Source organism: Gymnoscopelus microlampas, assembly GCF_963454915.1.
Source record: "Gymnoscopelus microlampas genome assembly, chromosome: 3".
In the NCBI taxonomy this organism is placed as follows: Eukaryota; Metazoa; Chordata; class Actinopteri; order Myctophiformes; family Myctophidae; genus Gymnoscopelus; species Gymnoscopelus microlampas.
This window is the reverse complement of record NC_139940.1, coordinates 33,520,241-33,542,207: the sequence shown is the minus strand read 5'-3', so window position 1 is coordinate 33,542,207 and position 21,967 is coordinate 33,520,241. Positions and strand designations below refer to the sequence as shown.

The 21,967-nt window shown below is 40.1% G+C and overlaps 1 protein-coding gene across 1 annotated transcript in view; it reads right to left on the bottom strand.

Annotated features, from left to right (window-relative positions):
• entpd3 (ectonucleoside triphosphate diphosphohydrolase 3) overlaps positions 1-15,146 on the bottom strand; it is a 34,507-nt gene extending 19,361 nt beyond the window's left edge. The window contains exon 1 of the mRNA XM_084050076.1: positions 14,930-15,146. The gene's annotated coding sequence lies outside the window, so the exon portion shown is untranslated. The remainder of the gene's footprint in view (positions 1-14,929) is intronic.
• Positions 15,147-21,967: the final 6,821 nt, after the last annotated feature.

Below are 21,967 nucleotides of genomic sequence, written 5' to 3'. Positions count from 1 at the left end.
GCTGCAGAACATATGAAAATGCCCTCATCCTTTTTTCTCCTCAATGGGTTGAACAATCGAACGTACACATGGGTATTATGCGTATCCATTGGCCTATTTTTATTTTTTACTTATCTCAAGTTTAAGCTGTTTATTGCCATTTGTGTGAACTCTCATGCATTCAATTGAGACTGCTGTGGGTGGAAATGATGGGAGTGACTCAGATCAGGTGTTTCCAATTGTCTAATTGGGCTCTCCTCTATTTACTAGTGTGCTGACCCTGTTCTTGGTTACACCATAGACACACAACAGCAGAGAGAGGTATAGAGCTGGTTCAATTGTGCGGAGTTATAAAGATTTAAATGCGTTGCTAGCAGCAGACCCAGCCAGGCTGGGCTACATAGACTTGGTGCACCGATATAATCCTGTGTTATAGTTCATGTTGGTGTGTGTGTATAGTCAATAAAGTGCAGAAGCTTTAATTAAAAACTGTCTCATCAGTTATGTCAGCAAGAACTCACAGTAGCACCCAATCTTAGTGGGTTGGTCAATCAATCTCAAATTGCACATGGGCTCTGACCATTGGTTAAGCTGATTTGAACTTAAGCTATTTATTAGCATTTTTGCCGCAGGTTATGAGATCTGTGGTCACGGTTGCAGTCCCAAGTCTGAACATAGTTTGGATGCACGCATCCTATTAGACTAGTAGTACACTGTATTAAATCATAGATGTCACTTAAGGAAACAATCCACTCAACTGTAGTAGTTAGTGATGAGCGGGTCGGGTTTTTTCATGACCCGCCCCGCCCCGCGACGGAACCCAACCCGCCTCAACCCGCCCCGCGAACCCATATATAAATCTATGGCTCAACCCGCCCCGCGACCCGCGATTTTTTTTTTTATTCTGTAAAATCATGGTTAGAAAATAATCCCCAAGTATATTCAAACTGTTTTATTGTTATTATTCTTATTCTTATTAGGAATACAGACAAAACAAGAGCATGTGATTATTTTTATTTTTTTTGCGTGTGAGAGCGGCTGACCCGCTCACCCACAGCCCGCATACAGTAATTGCCTCTGAAATTCTGACTCGACCCACCCGCGCCGCGGGTTACGGGTCGACCCGCTCATCACTAGTAGTAGTAGATGATGAGATGAGTTACTACTGTAGGTGTTTGTGAATGAAGCAGCAATGATGTTCTAACATGAGCTCCGCAGCATGAGGTCAACTGTGATTGCCATGGCATAGCAGTGTCAGCTGAGTAGCTAGTGATATGCATATGTAGCAGGAAAGGATTTTCCTACCTCCCCATGCCATATTCCCTGCCTAATCCTATTGTTGGCCGATTGAAACAGCAGCAGAAAAAGTGACCTAAAGAAGGTCTCTCTCTCTGGGGCGCGTGCCGTGCAACTGCCTCCACCACACCCACCGTTTCAACCTAAGTTCACCTGTTGGGCTCAGTGGGTTCCCTTAAAATTGCCAGGTCAGGCGCTCGGGTGGCGCAGTGCTAAAGTCCCTGCCCACCACTGTGGAGGTTGTGGGTTCGATACACCGTGGTGCATCCTGCGTTGTTGAGCATCTATACGAACACAATTGGCCCATGTTCGGGGGAGGGAAGCTGGGCAGGGAGTGTGATAATAGACACTGCAAGGAATCCTACGGGTGGGGTGGCACCTGTCAGCAGGGTGTTGGTCGGGAGGAGTAGCATGAAGGCTCTACGTTTTCCCGGTGGAGGAATCAATTGGCATAAAGACTACATCGGGGAGAAAAAGTGGGTAAAAATCCAAAAGAAATGCTAGTTCAGTCACAGCACTCAGCTGCCTGTAAGTTTTTCCAGCTTTGCTGTTTTTGGAAGGCACATTGCCATGTTTTGTGTCGGGGAACTTCACTGTTGTCTTTGTTATTTCAGCCTGCATTGCACTGCTGTTGTCACATCCGCGTTGACAGATATTTACTCTCACTCGTGAACATGAGGTGGAGTTTTGGGTGAGCTAACTGCTTACTGGAACTAGGCTTTTTATTATAACACATAATGTCCATCAGGTCCCTGTGGGATGCAGTGAATTAAGCAGACATTATGTTTTGGGTTTGTCTGGCTGGCTGGCCGGCCGGCCGGCTGTCTGTCCATCCTCATGGACACGAGGGGAATGTTATTACATCTGGCACAAACGTCGACATGGACTCGATGAACTGATTCGATGTTGGTATGTTCACTGTGATTTCACAAATCCTGTTCATTAAATTTGTTCAAAGTCTTCACTATATATACCATATGAGTCTGGACAGACACGGATGTGAACTGTTGGCGGAGGATCAATGTCCCAGCCTCTTGACATGCAGAGTGTGGTGTGTAGTTGGCTAAAGACTGACAACGCTGCTATTTTGCAGCTGAAGTGCTGCTTGGAGTAGAATGGACCTGGCTGGCTTTGGCTGGATTAAGTACTAATGGAACAAAATAGACCCCTATGGATCCATTTGGTTTCATTTGTACACTCTCAGAGTTATGGGGGTTCTTGAAATCAGAATGTTTGAGAATACCACAGCCATTTTACTCACATGATATGGTTACCAAGCATAAACCGATGCTGGACAAGTACTAATGATATAACTGAAGAGGTCAGAAATATAAGCCCACCAATCACAGACTTTATCAAATAACGAAATAGCATGAGACACCACCTTGACAATGTCTGGACTAATTTACCTTTGGAACAGTTCTTAACAAGATTTTTGAATGGGAACATGTCAAAACTAGAAAAAGTGTTCCTCAGAGTACAGGTCACCCGCCAGGTCAGGTTTTGTGAGCCAGCAATGTTGGGAATGCACCAATCAGGATGGAACATGAAGAATTCAGTCTTGATCACTTGACTATAAAGATAATGTGTAACGATTTGCGTGATGTTTGGAAAAAAATTGTTGGAGTAATATAAAAAAATATATTTTTACAAAAATCGGCCTCCTGGTGGCGCTATAATAGGGCAATTTTATTTGCCCTAGGAACATTTGTTCCTAAACTTAGTACGAATGTGTGTTCAAAGCTTCACTGCAATCGGACGCTGCCATGCCTTTCGGCCTAGAGGAGACAACCAGACTTTGGTATGGTGGACAATACATGGTCCTAGAGGGCCAGGTAGAGGCTTGTTTTAGGGGGCAGGGCCGGCCCTAGGATTTTCGTGGCCCTAAGCAAGATTTTTTTTGGTGGCCCCCGTCCAAATACCTCCCATTATGAAATCATTATGTCATTTTTTATTGCATACTAAAATAATAAAGCTAGTTGTTGGATAGGAGATACATGACATAATTACGATATGAAAGTAAAAACAAAAAAAACAAACAAAAAAAAACCTTTTCTTTTTCTTTTTTGCCCCCCTAGTGGTTGTGGCCCTAAGTGACCGCTTATAGCAGCGGCCGGCCCTGGTAGGGGGAATGGGGGATGGGTGGGGGGCATGGGGTAGGTAACCGTGGTGGGATTGTTTGTGAGTCTCAAAGGTCACGAAAGTTCACAAGACAGGTTCAGACTGTGCCAAATTGCTAATGAAAAATGAGAGAAGTGTTTTACATTGAGTAGTCCCTCCGGAACTTAGAGGTGGACAGAGTACTCGACCCCAGTACTTGAGTGAGAGTACATACTCCCTGGTTAAATTTACTCCACTACAAGTAAAAGTAGCTCAGTCAGAACCGTTGAGGACTATAATTAGCCAACAAGTTCACACCTGGAATGATGATCAGTCAGTTAACCGGGTTGTTGGACCAACTGAAGAAACAACCTATACTCCTGTGGGACTCAGTGGGAGGGAATGCCATAACAAAGCTAACAGAAGTCTAACACTGAAATTAGTCTGGGCATGTTGCCCTTACTTAAAAAAAGTGTTAGAATTATGTCAGGCAGCACAATGATTAGATTGACATAAACAAAATACACGATGCTCTGTGTTATTTGTCCCGTTTCCATAGCCAACATCAAACATTCAGTAATGCTTGTGTGTGAGCACCAGAGTTTAATTGATTAAGACTTCACTGGAAATGATATGAGCAAATTGGTCTACTTTATTGAAATAAATAAATAAATCCTGCAATCCTGTTTTGCTTTTAGGGACTTGCAGGGAAACATTTCAAAACACACCTGGCTGTAATTGTTGTTTTTTTTGCAACACTATGGAAATATGAGAACTGGTTATGTGTTGAGGAGAAAGCGGGTACAAAGTGATGGCTCTATTTTCTTGGAAAAGGGGATAAACCGCATTAGATGGGTGAGTCATTAGCAAGCATAAGCAACCCATCTCCAGATCAATGGGCAAAACAACCACAAACAGCACTTGGGCAGCATATTGTACTGTACATTCACACCAACATGCTGTGAGCTTTTCCAGGATTCGATTTGGGATATTTTTTTTTTTTCAGAGTGCAAATTTCATACATTTTCTTGACCACTTAAGCCATATACTTTGTCCTGTGTGTTCAGACCAACATGTGTTGAGATTTTCCAGTGAACATATCGATCTACAAGGTCACTATTTGTGACTTTATAGATCATTATTTTCACTATATTTTTTACATTTTGAAAAATAAATTACGGATGACAGGTTTAATGAATTAAATTGTTAAATTATGACATTATCAAACATAAATATCAAACATATCAGAGAGTCCCAAAAGTAAAACAATGCATGTATTTACTTCAGTCTGACCACAAGCAGGGATAAACCATATCCTCACCGGCCATAAAAATGAATGACCAGAGTGGGAATATCAAAAGCAGAGGCATGAATGTTTCCCCATCCTCCCCAGCAAATCAAACCCTGAGCTTTTACCGTATACACACAACACATGGTTTTGAGTGACCTCCAGCTAATGATAATTTCTCTGTGCTGTTTCTGCTGCCCCACACCAAATTAAAGAGACCTCTGGTCCTCAAGCAGCATGATACATCAGTCTGTAGGATATTCTACACATTCTCTCCTCTTAATGGAGCAACAGTGACCCTAGAACAACTACATCTAGTATATCCGTAGACATTTTATTGCACAAAGGCAGCTTAGTGTTACAACAGATGTGCATTTACTATCAATGCGGCTGCTGTGGAAATCGACTCGACTCCATCACACTTCAACGTGTGGGTGGTCCTTGAACTATAAAGACATTGACAGAGACGGTAAAAGTGAATTAGGGTTCTGATTCACTGAGGGGTGAACAGAGATTTAAGTATTTTTTAGCTGCCTAGTGTGAGATCTGACACCCGTTAGTCTGAATAAACCGGAAAGACAGTGCCATGTCAATTAGATTTGTTCGTGAGGAAGAGGAGGGGAAGGAGACTTTAGAGCTCCTGTTTTAGCTTGTGTGTTTCAGGTTTCTCGGATATAGAGGTTCTCTCCCCTCAGATATACGTACCGTAGATCTACTGTAAAGGTGTGTACAATACTATACATACTACACAGTATGCTATTTTCAATTGTCTGAATTTAGTATGCATGCATATCACATACTACTGTATATAGCTCTACAAAGCTTTCAGACATACTAAAAAGTACTGCGGCATACTAAATAGTATGTTAGTTTGTGATTTCGGACGGGGCTCTGTGTCTCCACTAAGCTACAAGATGTCCAAGTCATGTCTGTCAGAATCACTCATTCCTGCACTACTACTTCATTGTGGCTCAATAACAGTGATAATGATAATACAAATAAATTAAAAGGCAGTGCATGTTTGCTAATACAGACCAAACCTTTGTAGGGTATTATGATTAACACATTTTAATTCACTTGCATTCTCCAATAGGGCTGTGTAGTATAGTGTACAGAGAGTATTACACTGTGTCGAAATATTGCCAGCAAAACATTAAGGCATTGCCCTTGAGAATTCCATATAAACAATATTGCAGAAAAGTAATTGCTATTATATGACTAGCCCAAAGCTTTCAGAATGCACTGAAGAACTACCCACTGTGTCTCTGCCACAGACCCGAGAGGAAATGTTGTGGCCAGGTTGTGGCAAGATCAATTAGAGGACAGAAGCACTCTGAGCCCACAGAAATGTATAGTATTTTAGCATAATAATAATGGATATGGTCTCTCTCCTTCCCAGTCTCTTTCTCAATTGATTTAGGCTCTCTCTCTCTCTCTCTCTCTCTCTCTCTCTCTCTCTCTCTCTCTCTCTCTCTCTCTCTCTCTCCACGTCTACAGTATGACCATCTTGCTGATCTTCTTCATAATTATGACAATTAAAATCATGTTACAAATTCCCTCTCAACCACATTGTATACTTTATTTGATATGTTATTTGTGTAGGCCTAGGTGTTTATGTCATTTTTTCTTAATCTTTTCTTTCATCTTTGGTTGTGTGCCAGCAGACATGTTGTGTCTACTGGCTTCCCACCCGCAAACACAATATGATTATTTAGAGGCACAGTGGAGGAATAACCCCAGTCTCCATGGTGGTGGGCAAGATTAAGAACAGCGCCACCTGGATTTTGGTGTTTTATGAATTCCCTTCATGCCACTGTAATGAATTCAAATTCAAATTCAAAACAATTCATAATTAATGTTGGTATATCAGATATTGATCTGCAATAGGTCCAACCCTCTGTGCTGTATGTTACCGTACTCCACTTAAGAGGCCAAGTACATGTAACATGAAACTTCAAGTAATGTATTTGACTAGTTAGCGTTGATGGAATCTCTCATGTTAAAGTTATCACCTCTAGAAGAGTGCATTATCTGTGAAGCATGCACTTCATGGTCTCCCCAGGTTTCGGCCCACGCTTTGCTTAGAAAACTGTGTACTGTGTAAAACATTGCCCATCCCAGCCCATTCCTCTCTAGGTTTCAATGTTTTCCATAGCATCAAACTCAAAGCATCCAAAGCTAGTTAGGACAAAACAGAGTTGATATTCAGACCAAGAGAAACTATAAACAAAAATCATAGATGTGGTTTGTTCTGCTTTTGGTGGATGTACACTGTACACAAGATAAGCTTTGTAAATTGGTTTCTTTCTTTCTTTCTTTCTTTCAAGGGTAATTTGGGCCTTTGGGCCAATGTGGGCATTTGAGCCCACGTTCACTAACCCCTCGGTTATCGGGCCACCTGGGTATGTGCATTTCAAGAGTTCCATGTTGCTTTATCCTTTAATCATTTTCATTCTACTGTATTGTATTCTACTTTTCCTCTTCTTCATCCCTCTTTTCAATCATCAAAGCTGTAGAAATGTATTGCTATGCAAGATGTAATGCAACCCTACAGTCCTTCCCTATCATTAAAGCTGTGAAGTAACATTCTTTATGCCACTATTGAATTACAAAGGGGGAACACTTATCCTAATAGCATTACTGTTACCAGCAATCAGAGCACAGTTCAACATAAAGCATTAATACTTGTCATGTAATGTGATCAAGAAGGTCTTTGTACTCATCCGTGACTTGAGATTCAATTATTTGGTGATGGCTGCTGGATTGCAATGTTTTATTTATTACATTGTCTCTTAAGTGAAATGTGTGGTATGTAGATGTCATAGCCTCACATGATGAAATCTCTATTGGATGTGGAGAAAACACTTGAGCTCATCCATTATCATCCATTAATGCTTATCGATTATCATCCATTAATTACACCACAGGACTTGAAGGGAAATAATGCTGTTCTTAATACATTTCTGAAGTGGATCGAGTCCCTGGTTATAACTTATAACTTATGCCAAGTTGCCAACTCACAGCCAATCATGGGTTTGATTGATTGATTGATTGATTGATGTACTTTATTTAGTAAGACATGAGAACAGTACATGGCAGTACATAACAGTACATGGAAGTACAAATTCGCAATACAAGGTCTACTAAACTGGATAGCTCAGTTAAGCACGTAGCTTGTTTAGGGGTCATGATGAGTCCTCATCATGAGTTGGAGCATCTCTAGAGTGAGTTGTGCCCTTCTTTTCATTTCAATTTTTCTGCCCTTGCAGTTTGGCTCAGCACCTAAGGGCCCCTACACACTGTCCGACATTTGAAATGGTCGGCGAGTAAACAGATCGTTAAGCATTTCACATTGCACAAGTTTCTCTCTTGAAATCGGGCTATATATATCGGTGTGGTTCTCGCACGATTGATTGGTCGGCGACAGGGGCTTACTTACATCGTGGTGATATTTCACCACGATGTGATCCCGACCCAGTACATACATTTGCTTTTATTCCAAACGTCTCACGAAAACGTGAAAGGCTCCCGTGATATATGCACGAGACCGAGACAGGACGCTAATGATTGATATCAAATAATTCTCTATTTCTCTGTATGTCTCTCTCTCTCTCTCTCTGAAACAAAAGTTTCAAAAAGTCAACCACGGTGCAATTCAGATCAGAAGCAGTGTTGCCGTGTCCGCTTATTATAAGCGAGTTGCTTGTAAAAAATATTGGTGGTTGCGTTTTTTTTAGCTTATTTCTAAAGTGTAGCTCATTTGGCCTTGTTTCCTAATGTTGTTTTTTTATTTGAGAATAGATGCGATGCGATCTCTTGCATTGAATGCATTATTTCTGTGTTCCGCTGTCCTGGTCTTGGGGTCTCTCATAGTCCTTCCCGTAAAGGCAAGATGAAGACCACAAGGACACTTAAGTACATAAATAATGCTAACGCTCTTTTGACCACTAGAATTTCAGTATTAGTATTACTGGATCTCAGTGCAGCTTTTGACACAGTTGACCACAACATACTTGCACAGTACTAAATTGGCGTGCATATACTTAATGGACAGGGACTACTTTGTGTATATAGGTAATTACACATCCTTGAGGCTCCATTCTTGGGACTCTTTTTTAAAAACATCTACAGTACATGCTGCCAGTGGCTCAGATTCCAGATATGTTTCCATGTTCAGACGACACTTACATCTAACCATATCACCAGGGGAGTATGGTCCAGCACTGTAGGCTACTGTGTAAATAACAAATCAACAATTGGATATGCCAGAATCATCTTAAATTAAAACAAAACTGTAAGTAGTTGAAGTAATCGTTTTTTTTAGAGCCAATGAAGAATGATTAAAAGTCAGTGCTCAGGCCCAAGAAAAAGCACAACTCAAACCAGAAAACTTGGTGCAGTCATAGACTCAGACCTGAATCCGACCAATTGACTTCAAACTTTCCATGTGTGTAATATTGCAAAAGGTAGGTACATTCTGTCTCAAAATGACTCAGAGAAAAAATGTTCATGCATTTGTTACTTCTAGGCTGGACTACTGCAACTCGTTATTATCAGGCTGCCAAAGTAAGTCCCTAAACAGCCTACAGCTAGTCCAGAATTCTTCTGCGCGTGCGTGTACTGACAAGAAACAGAAGAAGAGATCATATCACTCCTTCACTGGCCTCTCTGCCCTGGCTCCCGGTTAAATACAGAATAGAATTTAAAATTCTCCTCCTCACCTACAAAGCTCTCAATGGACAGGCACCACTGTATCTCAAATAACTCATCAAGCCTTATAAACCTGCCAGAACACCAGTGAGTTCACAGTATGGAAAAATGCTTCAGGTTCCAAAAATTCCAAAAAAGGAGGCAGAGCATTTAACATTCTTATATTATACCACTATATAACATTATTGTTGTACTATATTATATTATTATATACTATCTTACACTATTATATTTACTCTTATTGTTATTGCTACTTGTATCTCCCTCTCTTCCTCTCCCTCTCCCTCTCTCTCTCTCTCTCTCTTCTTTTTTTCCCCCTAAAGTTTTATACCACGATTTTGTAACCCCATTTTTTACACCCAGTGCCAATTGTCTATGTAATCCTGGGCACTACCTTACCTTTGCCAACCTAGGCAGTGTTGATCAAGATCATCAACACTGATCTTGATGCAAGGACCAACAATAACCTTGCCAAAATACATGAAAAGTGGTTTACACTAAGGGTGTAACGATTCTCCAAATCCACGGTTCAGACCTCTGAACATTCTGTTCATACATCTGTTTTTGTTGCCAGACCCAAGGGGTCGGGTTTACATGAGGCTTTGTAGGCCCTACCTGGGCATGGTCACTTTGTCCTCCGGCCCCAGCCAAAAAAAAGTCTGTCACTTTGTCCTCCGGCTCCAGCCAAAAAAAAGTCTGTCCATACATGGGCATAGAAGGGACACATGTCATGCGAAGCCCGGCCATTCAGATTTCAACCACTAGGGGTCTGGCAGTACCAGGTCTCCTGGTTCCCTTGTTTATTTATTCTTTATGTAAGAAGGTACATTACTTTAACATCCCATACATTGAGTACATGTGTATTATTGACAAGATTGCTAGAGTAGTTATTTCCAAAGTTGGCCTTTTATTTCTGTAGAAAAGAGTCCTCGTCAGCAATCATCCCCCTATTCCCATTGATTGGATCAACCCATCTCATCTGCCCTCACTCACCCCTCATCAGTGGCCTGCTCTATTATGCTGCCTGTTTGAACAGTTCTTGTTTGGCAGCAGCAACTACACATGAGAGCCCTATCTGTCCTGTAGTCTCAGACAAAAGTGTATGCCCTCCTATGTTGCATTTTACTGGTTATTTGTGATAAATGTAATGAATGTTCACCTATTTGCCTTGAAGGTTTAGAGATTTGTGTAATGCGTTGTCCACATTTATGGTAGTAATCAAGGAAATGCAGTAATCACTTTAACCTATGGAGATTGTTGAATGTCATGTGTATTATCAAATGTTTGTCTCTAATCTATACAGTGGCAGGCCTACCCATCCCCCGTAGAGTGCTAATCATTTATTAGGTACCTGTTGGTCGTCACAATTGTTATTAAATATGTGATTATTGTTGAACTGTATTGTAATTATATGTTTCTGTTCATCCTATATTAAAATTGGCTTAAGGGAGATGGGCGTATCAGTCGGTTCGGCGGTGCAACTTATAGGTGTGAGGGCCGAACTGAACCTCTAGTTATAGAAAAGAACATAACCGTGAAGCCTCATCATCTCTTGCTCATGTGTGCACACTGTGAACTAGAGGTAGCTTCTTGTGAGCCAGCAAAATTTTAAAAACATGTCAGGTGGAAATGGGCGTGGCCTATTTGGGAAGCAAAATGATCAGAGGAATCCAAGGGTGAAATTTATTTTGATTGTATGACCTACGGTTCAAGAGTTAAAAACGTGAATCTTCCTATTATAGCTCCACCATGAGGCTGTTTTGAAACATGTAGGGTGGCATTTCTTCCTTGGCCTAGTGGAAATGTGCAAGATTTGGGACAATTAAATACTTAGCTCCATAGGATTTAGAGAACTATGAAATGACAACATATGTTGCGAGCTTGTAGCATGAGACTGTGCAATAATGTAATATTCTGTGTGTTTTTCTTTTACTCCATATATATATATATATATATATGAATGAAATAAAATGGAATGATACATTTTTGAAGTGGAATGCAACATGCACACAACATTTTTGAAGTAGAACGATACATAACATTTTTGAAGTGGAACACAACATGAACACTGTCGAAAGACATGGCTTTCAGATCAGATCAGCCTTTAAACCCTGTTTTCCCTTAACTTTAGGTGAGGCCTCCATTTGAGCCATAGGCCTACAAAACAAGGGTCAAAGAAGAGCAGACTTTGCTTATAAGCTGACAATAATGAAGAAGGAATCACATCACTGCATAATGTTGTGTGTAAAGCTTGCATTGTATTGCTAAAACAACACATCTGGGGTACAGGATTTTACTGCAATAGATACGCACGCACGCACGCACGCACGCACGCACGCACGCACGCACGCACGCACGCACGCACGCACACACACACACACACACACACACACACACACACACACACACACACACACAGATTGCTTTGGGTCTAGGGCTCGATGCTGCTGCAATACAGACACACACTCATATGGGAAAGTACTGGGCCATTACAAACTCACAGTGATGTTCAAGGAAGAGGAGCTTGGCCGTAGTGATGAAACTTATAATCATATGAATAATGTAATTTAATCAACAGTATTGATCATGCTGAAGTATGAAATGGACTAAATAATATGTGTACAATATCTGTGATGAAATGGGATATATTATTTGGTTGTTGTTTGTTTAAAGGATAAAGATGCATTAATTGGGTGAAGGATCATTTAGAAATGGGGTCAGGTCAAAAGGTATGACAAACAACAAATGCAGAAGTAAGTGGTCACTCAGAAGACCGCAGTTATGGGGAAAATGAATCCACCCAATGACGCAATAGTCTGACAAACGCATATATACCGTCTCCTTCTGAGAGGACGTCGGGCTCTCTGCCCCAGCGGGAGGTCACGCTCCAAAAGGCCTCTTGCACTAATCTGACAGAGAAAGCCCCCGGAATTAACTATTTTAATTCCGTAAAAGTATGGAAGGGAAATGATCAGGCTGATTGAAAGGGCGATAAGAATTTATTCTGCTTTCTTACTATTTTGATTATTATCAGAATAAAAAATGGATAAGATGGTTTAGACTAAATTGGGAACATTGATATGTGCTTTGAATTGTTCAGAGCATTGGTATTCTGAAAATTATGTTGAATTCATACTGGACTCATGCTCATTGCCGAGGCGTCCGCTGGCCTAGCGGTCCAGGTGCATACCACATACGCTGGTAATCCAACTTGACAGCGTGTCTACTGTCCTGTCAAAATAAAGGCATAAAAGCCTCAAAAAATATCTAAAAAATAAATCTAAAAAAAGCTTATTGCCCTTTTCTATTTCTGTAAAAACCTTTATTCACCTGTGAAATAAATAATTCTAAAATCTTATTTTTATAAGAAACATTATGAAATGTACAACCACTAAGATCTGCTTTACTCTTATAAAGATGACTGTGTTGAACCTGTAAATCTAAAGGTGGCCAATAACTTGGTGGGGTATTGATTAAAAGGGTTTAGTCAATATTCAAAAAACACCTCCTTGTATCTAATTATCCTGGATACAAAATAGATACTCTGATACCACACCAACAGTCAAATCCAGCAGCGAGCTACAGTTAATCTCAGGTGATGAAGGAGGGACACATTTTTTTTAAAGTGGAACGAAGCATGTTTGAACTGGAACGCGACATGTTTGAACTGGAACGTAACTGACATGATAGCCTACTGATTATGGTAGTGACCATGATGTGCTTAGAAATCACAGACACAAGTTACTTGTGCCACGAAATAGCTCATATGATTTACAGTAGATGCATTGCAGAGTGACCAAAAAGACCAAAAATACAGCCGATAAGCATGACATCCGCAACGTGTTTTGAGCTTGTACGTCTGATATTTTCAGTGCACAACAACATTGTACAATCAGGCTAATGGATTTCGTATCTCCCAACCCAGACAAGCTTGCTGGGGTTTAGTCCAGTAAGATCACAGCTCATTTATAAACAGCCTCTCAGAGTCCAGAATTGAGGACTCCACTAATTCACCCACCATTGGTTGGTCCTGCATACATTAGTTAACCCTTTACTGTTTAGTTTTTGAGACATTATTTACAAGAGTTGATGATTGTTATTGACCTTAATGTCTTTCTCACCCAACAAGTAGGGGATTGCCTGGGTTGCACCCTTTTCTTTTCTAGTATCTTTGTATTATATTATATTTATATGTGGTCAAGAAGTGAAGCTCTGTCTCCTCCTCTCCTTGACTGCAGTCAGAGCACAGTCTCTGTCTCTCTGGGCAGCCAGCTTTTTCTCAGTTTATTAGTCACCATGGTCAAATATTCTGCCATGGTGTACTGTCAATTTAGAGCCAGAGAGCATTCAAGTTTACTATGGGTTTTTGTTGTTTTCATCAAATGGGTTTCATAGTCAGGTTAACCAGATCATTAACAAGTTTTAAATCCCTCTTAAAAACCCATTTCTACAGAATGGCCTTTTTAACTCCTTAAGATAAATCTTGTTCGTTATTGCTCTGTTCTATTGTACATTTAATGTATTACTGTTATTGCATTGTTGTTGTTGTAGATTGCTGTTTTGATTGTTCAAGAACTTTGTAACATTGTTTAAAAAAGTGCTATACAAATAAAGTTTTATCATTATTATTATTCTTTTGTTTTTGTTGATTGATAATTTGGTTGGGTTGGATTTGTCAAGAAATGCACCATCCAGAAGTTCTGATTATTAGTAATGTTAGAGTTGTCTAATGCTAGTCTGTTGAGCATCACGACTGTTGACTGAGGGGACTCTATTCTGCGTTGATCTTTTGGCTTTTGAGGGATGTGAAATAATATTATTCGGGGTCACTCATTTTAGGTACTCTCTCTCTCTCCTATATAATCCCCCCCCCCCCCTCTCTCCCCTGCCTGCCACAGGTACACCGTCGCTCCGATCCGCACCAAACATGCCACAAACACTGTTCAGGGGTCTGGCATCAGAATAGCCACACCAAGGGTATGTGGGCCCCTAAGGGTGCATTATTTGCGCAACATTTGCGCAACATAGGACTAGGTTTGAAGGCCGCATAACGGCCTGAAAATCGAGCATTTTAAAAACACTTTCATTCACTTCAAGTGGATTTTTCTACATTTTACGTGGCTACACCATTTTACATTTTCAGGGACATTCTGTTAGCCTTGTGTGGCCAGACTAAGGCATTTTCTTCCCCAGTCATATTCATTGTAAAAATGGTACAAATGTCAACATGATTTTGACAAACCTGCCTTTAAAATAAGAAGTATGAATAATTTTAAATGTCATCTTGCCAACCCCATTTTATCACTGACTCAACTATAAACATTTCATGATGTACTGTTCACTTCACGTTCTACCCTGACACCACAAAAGCCCAGTCAACAGAACAACGATAGTACAGACATAACTTACAAATGGGATGAATAATCAATTATTAATGTGATTTATTTTATATTGCACACACATAACTACAGAAAAAAACAGAGGGTAGTGCAAAAGAGGCTGGCCTCTGACCAGACAACATCAACAGCAAAGAAAGTCAGAAAATCTGCTACTCACCAGTAAGCTCAGAAGAGGTGTAGGACACCAGCCACCATGTAACTGTGTGGAAGCTACAATACAACGCACTGCAGTTCAGTGTAGCCTACAAACTCTTTTTGATTTATATTTGTTTAGCCCTCAATAATAGCACAATTTGAGAACTAAAGCAATGAGTTGAGTGTTAGTTGATATATTCTAACAGATGCACACAGCTACACAGACTAGAATACACAGCTCTGCAACTCTAGCTGCTTTCAAACTCTCTGCTACCATTTCTAGAATGTGTCCGTTCACTGGCATAGACATGGAGACTAGCACATATTGCAGACAGGATATCATATCAGTTACAGTACACACTACAGATACAGTGGTGGAAGAAGTATTCACATTTTTTACTTAAATAAAAGTATCAATACCACAATGTAGAAATACTCTTTGTTACAAGTGAAAGTCTGGAAATCTAAATTTACTTGAGTAAAAGTACAAAAATATTGGTATCAAAATGTAGTGAAAGTACCAAAAGTAGAAAGTACTCATTCTGCAGAATGTCCCATTTCACAAGTTTTCAAATGTATAAAATCTTATGCGTCGCATTGTGAGGCATTGTGAGTTTGTAGATCGGCTATTTTCAAATGGACTAAATGTATACAGAGCTGAGGTGGTTAATGTATGTTTTGTAAGAATAATCTAAATCTGTGACGTAACTATAACTAAACTATAACTAAGTGAGATGTAGTGGAGTAGAAGTAAAAGTATTGAAAATTGGAAAAACTCCAGTAAAGTAGATATACCTAAAAATATGTACTTAAGTACAGTACTCGAGTAAATGTACTTAGTTACTTTACACCACTGTACAGATATGTATATCTACTTTAGCCTGCAGAAACACTGGCTGTGCAAAGGAAAGGGCAGGTTAGGTTACTGTGTGGTATACAGTATGTCAGGGTCAACAGAAGGAGCCTATTTTCGTACTGTGAAGCCTCATAAGCTGTGTGGGTCATGCACACATTTTCAGTTAATTGTTTTGTTTGGTAAAATGCTATATACTGCACCAATGGACTCCTGGTCAAGTCCAGCTGCTGCAACTCATATTACTCATTACTCATACTACTGTCAACTGTACATGTGCACTGTTGCCGCCACCTAGAGATAGATTGTGGGTTAGCAGGCAATATGAATTAGCCAATTACCCCTTTTTCTCCCAATTTAGCCCCAGCCTGTAGTACATGCAGTGACAAAGATCACCCCCCCCTCCCCCCCCAACAGTGGGTCGGGACCCATTTTTATGGGTTGCGAGTAAAATTTCCTAGATTTTAGTTTTTTATTAATATTATTATTTTTCTTTAAATCCCCCTCCCAAAAATCTAATTAGTAGTTTCATGAATTAAAAACAAATTCAAACATTTTTCAATCTAATTAGAAGTTTCATGAATTAAAAAAAAATTCAAACATTTTTCAAAAATAATTTCATAGATAAAAAAAATAATAATCAAAGAAATTCCATAAATTGGAAGAAATTGCTTTTAAGTAGGGAAAATAGTTGATCTACAAGCTCACAAGTCGCATCGCGACGCGTTGTGAGCTTGTAGATCTGCTATTTTCACTAGTTTGGGTGACCCGGGAGTGACCTCGGTAGTGTCACTACCGTTTTGGGGGGAAAAAATGTACTAAGTCCAGAGCTCGATGAATGTTAGGGACCAAAACAAAAGTCACTACCAATCAACTTTAAATTGCCTGAAACGTACTCCTAACAGGTTTTTGGGGGAACAATTTTTTTTTTGTTTCGGTAGTGTCACTACCGAAACGGAAAAAAATTGACTAAGTCCAGAGCTCGATGAATGTTAGGGACCAAAAAAGAAGTCACTACCAATCAACTTTAAATTGCCTGAAACGTACTCCTAACAGGTTTTTGGGGGAACCACTTTTTTTTCGTTTCGGTAGTGACACCATTGTGTCACTACCGAAACGGGAAAAAAATTACTGAGTCAAGAGCTCGATGAATGTTAGGGACCAAAAAAAAAGTCACTACCAATCAACTTTAAATTGCCTGAAACGTACTCCTAACAGGTTTTTGGGGGAACATTTTTTTTTCCGTTTCGGTAGTGACACCATTGTGTCACTACCGAAACGGAAAAAAAATTACTAAGTCCAGAGCTCGATGAATGTTAGGGACCAAAAAAAAAGTCACTACCAATCAAATTTAAATTGCCTGAAACGTACTCCTAACAGGTTTTTGGGGGAACAATTTTTTTTTTGTTTCGGTAGTGTCACTACCGAAACAGATTTTTTTTTTACTAAGTCCAGAGCTCGATGAATGTTAGGGGCCAAAAAAAAAGTCACTACCAATCAACTTTAAATTGCCTGAAACGTACTCCTAACAGGTTTTTGGGGTAACAATTTTTTTCTTTCGTTTCGGTAGTGTCACTACCGAAACGGAAAAAAATGACTAAGTCCAGAGCTCGATGAATGTTAGGGACCAAAAAAAAAGTCACTACCAATCAACTTTAAATTGCCTGGAACGTACTCCTAACAGGTTTTTGGGGGAACATTTTTTTTTCCGTTTCGGTAGTGACACCATTGTGTCACTACCGAAACGAAAAAAAAATTACTAAGTCCAGAGCTCGATGAATGAATGTTTTAGGGGAACATTTTTTGGTAGCACTTTACAATAATGACCCGTTATAAAGCATTTATAAACGTTTATAAGTAGTTTGTAGACTATTAACAAATCATTAACAACCTGTTTGTTGACATTCGTAAATGATTGCTAAAACCTTTATAACTACAGTTACAAATCATTTGTAAAGTATTAGTAAGTAGTGAAGTATTCATGAATAATCCATTTATATACATCTGTAAAAGATTATTAAATCATTTGTAACGACCCATTCTAAAGCATTTATAAACGTTTATAAGCAGTTTGTAGACTATTAACAAATCATTAACAACCTGTTTATTGACATTTGTAAATGATTACTAAAACCTTTATAACTACGGTTACAAATCATCTATAAAGGTATTAGTAACTATTCATGAATAAGCCATGTATAATACATCTGTAAATGATTATTAAATCATTTGTAACTGATGTTACATAATAAATACAAGCTATTGGTAGCTTGTTCCTGTTTAACATATGCTTTGTTAAACATTCCTAAAGTATCTATAAATCCTTAGTACATGTTATTATGTGCCCTATAGTAAAGTGAAGACAGTTCATCATTTACAACTGTCTGTTAATGTGTTTGTTCATGTTTAACATGCTTTGTAAAACATTCCTAAAATATCTATAAATCCTTTGTACATGTTATTATGTGCCCTACAGTAAAGTGAAGACAGTTCATCATTTATGTCTGTCCATGTGGACTTTCTCCTTACCGGTTGCAAACTACCTGGCTTTCATGAATGCAGACACCAAACAATTACTAGAATTATCATTCATGTTAAGCAAATGATGCGTAAGACATTCGTAAAGAGTATGTAAACCATTTGTGGTGTTAGGGACCAAAAAAGTCACTACAAAGTACTACCAATCAACTCTAAATTGCCTGAAACGTACTCCTAACAGGTTTTTGGGGGGACAATTTTGGCCTCCACACTTAGTGATTATTTCGGATTTAACTTTCGTTTCGGTGGTGACCAACTTTCGTTTCGGTAGTTTGATTACAAAATGTAAGTTGTGTAAAAAATAATCTGACTATACTAAGTTGTTATTTGTTTGTTTAAGTCAGGCTATACTCTACTCAGAGTCATAAGTTTACAAAATGTACTAAAGTACAGTGAACGTCTGTGCGGTTTGTCTTCATCACTGAAAATAACGTACATGTAAACTGATGTCATGTGCAGTTGGGGTGAAGAAACACAACCATTCACTCCTAATAATACCTATTTGATTTGACATCCTGACTTGCTGCTGTAGCTGAGGCTTGAACCTGTTACCTGCGGCTCACTAGTCAGTGACTCTATCCATTCACCTACAGCTGTTTCCTTGGAATCTGCGGTTCTGAAACCTTTTGTTGTCAACCCCCCAAATTGACATGTATTTGGGCAGTGGACCCCAATGTGAAAAGATGTAGTGTCAGGGCCCCCCATGAAAAAGATTTATATTTATGCTGTAACACATTTTTTTAAAGTTATTTGTCTTGTTTGTTGTTCAAGTCAAAGCACCAGGAAGGCTGTACTTGTCAGCCATCTGTTAGCTCAATGGGTTGAGACGCAGTGTTCATGATCCAGAGGCCATGAGTTCAAATCCCATTGATGTCTTTCCTATGATTCTTTCCTTTGCAGACTGGCTTCCAGAAGATCAACTGAAAACTACCAGGAAGGCTATATTTGTCATCCAACTGTTAGCTCAATGGGTTGAGACGCAGTATTCATGATCCAGAGGCCATGAGTTCAAATCCCATTGATGTCTTTCCTATGATTCTTTCCTTTGCAGACTGGCTTCCAGAAGATCAACTGAAAACTACCAGGAAGGCTGTACTTGTCAGCCATCTGTTAGCTCAATGGGTTGAGACGCAGTATTCATGATCCAGAGGCCATGAGTTCAAATCCCATTGATGTCTTTCCTATGATTCTTTCCTTTGCAGACTGGCTTCCAGAAGATCAACTGAAAACTACCAGGAAGGCTGTACTTGTCAGCCATCCGTTAACTCAATGGGTTGAGACGCAGTATACATGATCCAGAGGCCATGAGTTCAAATCCCACTGGTGTCTTTACTGTGATGCTTCCCTTTGCAGACTAACTTCTAGAAAAACAAGTTAAAACCACCAGGAAACCTGTAACTCTCAGCCAACAGCATAGCTCAACTGGTAGAGCGTCTGTCCAATAACATGGCTTGACTTGACTTAAGTGGGTTCGATTCCCACTCGAGTCAAGTGTCCCCGGTAATTTGGGGCAACGGATAAATTGACTGATATCCTTAGTGATGCTTCCCTTTGCAGACTAACTTCTAGAAAAACAAGTTAAAACCACCAGGAAACCTGTAACTCTCAGCCTACAGCATAGCTCAACTGGTAGAGCGTCTGTCCAATAACATGACTTGACTTGACTTGAGTGGGTTCGATTCCCACTTGAGTCAAGTGTCACCGGTATCTTGGGGCAACGGATAAATTGACTGATATCCTTAGTGATGCTTCCCTTTGCAGACTAACTTCTAGAAAACAAGTTAAAACCATCAGGAAACCTGTAACTCTCAGCCAACAGCATAGCTCGACTGGTAGACCGTCTGTCCAATAACATGACTTGACTTGAGTGGGTTCGATTCCCACTTGAGTCAAGTGTCCCAGGTAACTTGGGGCAATAAGTTACTAAGGTGGTGACTGGATTTGAACCAGGACACTCCTACAATTTATTCTACGGATATCAGTCAATTTATCCGCTGCCCCAAGTTACCTGGGACACTTGACTCGAGTGGGAATCGAACCCACTCAAGTCAAGTCAAGTCATGTTATTGGACAGACGCTCTACCAGTCGAGCTATGCTGTTGGCTGAGAGTTACAGGTTTCCTGGTGGTTTTAACTTGTTTTCTAGAAGTTAGTCTGCAAAGGGAAGCATCACTAAGGATATCAGTCAATTTATCCGTTGCCCCAAGATACCGGTGACACTTGACTCAAGTGGGAATCGAACCCACTCAAGTCAAGTCAAGTCATGTTATTGGACAGACGCTCTACCAGTTGAGCTATGCTGTAGGCTGAGAGTTACAGGTTTCCTGGTGGTTTTAACTTGTTTTTCTAGAAGTTAGTCTGCAAAGGGAAGCATCACTAAGGATATCAGTCAATTTATCCGTTGCCCCAAATTACCGGGGACACTTGACTCGAGTGGGAATCGAACCCACTTAAGTCAAGTCAAGCCATGTTATTGGACAGACACTCTACCAGTTGAGCTATGCTGTTGGCTGAGAGTTACAGGTTTCCTGGTGGTTTTAACTTGTTTTTCTAGAAGTTAGTCTGCAAAGGGAAGCATCACAGTAAAGACACCAGTGGGATTTGAACTCATGGCCTCTGGATCATGTATACTGCGTCTCAACCCATTGAGTTAACGGATGGCTGACAAGTACAGCCTTCCTGGTAGTTTTCAGTTGATCTTCTGGAAGCCAGTCTGCAAAGGAAAGAATCATAGGAAAGACATCAATGGGATTTGAACTCATGGCCTCTGGATCATGAATACTGCGTCTCAACCCATTGAGCTAACAGATGGCTGACAAGTACAGCCTTCCTGGTAGTTTTCAGTTGATCTTCTGGAAGCCAGTCTGCAAAGGAAAGAATCATAGGAAAGACATCAATGGGATTTGAACTCATGGCCTCTGGATCATGAATACTGCGTCTCAACCCATTGAGCTAACAGATGGCTGACAAGTACAGCCTTCCTGGTAGTTTTCACTTGATCTTCTGGAAGCCAGTCTGCAAAGGAAAGAATCATAGGAAAGACATCAATGGGATTTGAACTCATGGCCTCTGGATCATGAATACTGCGTCTCAACCCATTGAGCTAACAGTTGGATGACAAATATAGCCTTCCTGGTAGCTTTCAGTTGATCTTCTGGAAGCCAGTCTGCAAAGGAAAGAATCATAGGAAAGACATCAATGGGATTTGAACTCATGGCCTCTGGATCATGAACACTGCGTCTCAACCCATTGAGCTAACAGATGGCTGACAAGTACAGCCTTCCTGGTGCTTTGATTTGAACAACAAACAAGACAAATAACTTTAAAAAAATGTGTTACAGCATAAATATAAATCTTTTTCATGGGGGGCCCTGACACTACATCTTTTCACATTGGGGTCCACTGCCCAAATACATGTCAATTTGGGGGGTTGACAACAAAACGTTTCAGAACCGCAGATTCCAAGGAAACAGCTGTAGGTGAATGGATAGAGTCACTGACTAGTGAGCCGCAGGTAACAGGTTCAAGCCTCAGCTACAGCAGCAAGTCAGGATGTCAAATCAAATAGGTATTATTAGGAGTGAAATGGTTGTGTTTCTTCACCCCAACTGCACATGACATCAGTTTACATGTACGTTATTTTCAGTGATGAAGACAAACCGCACAGAC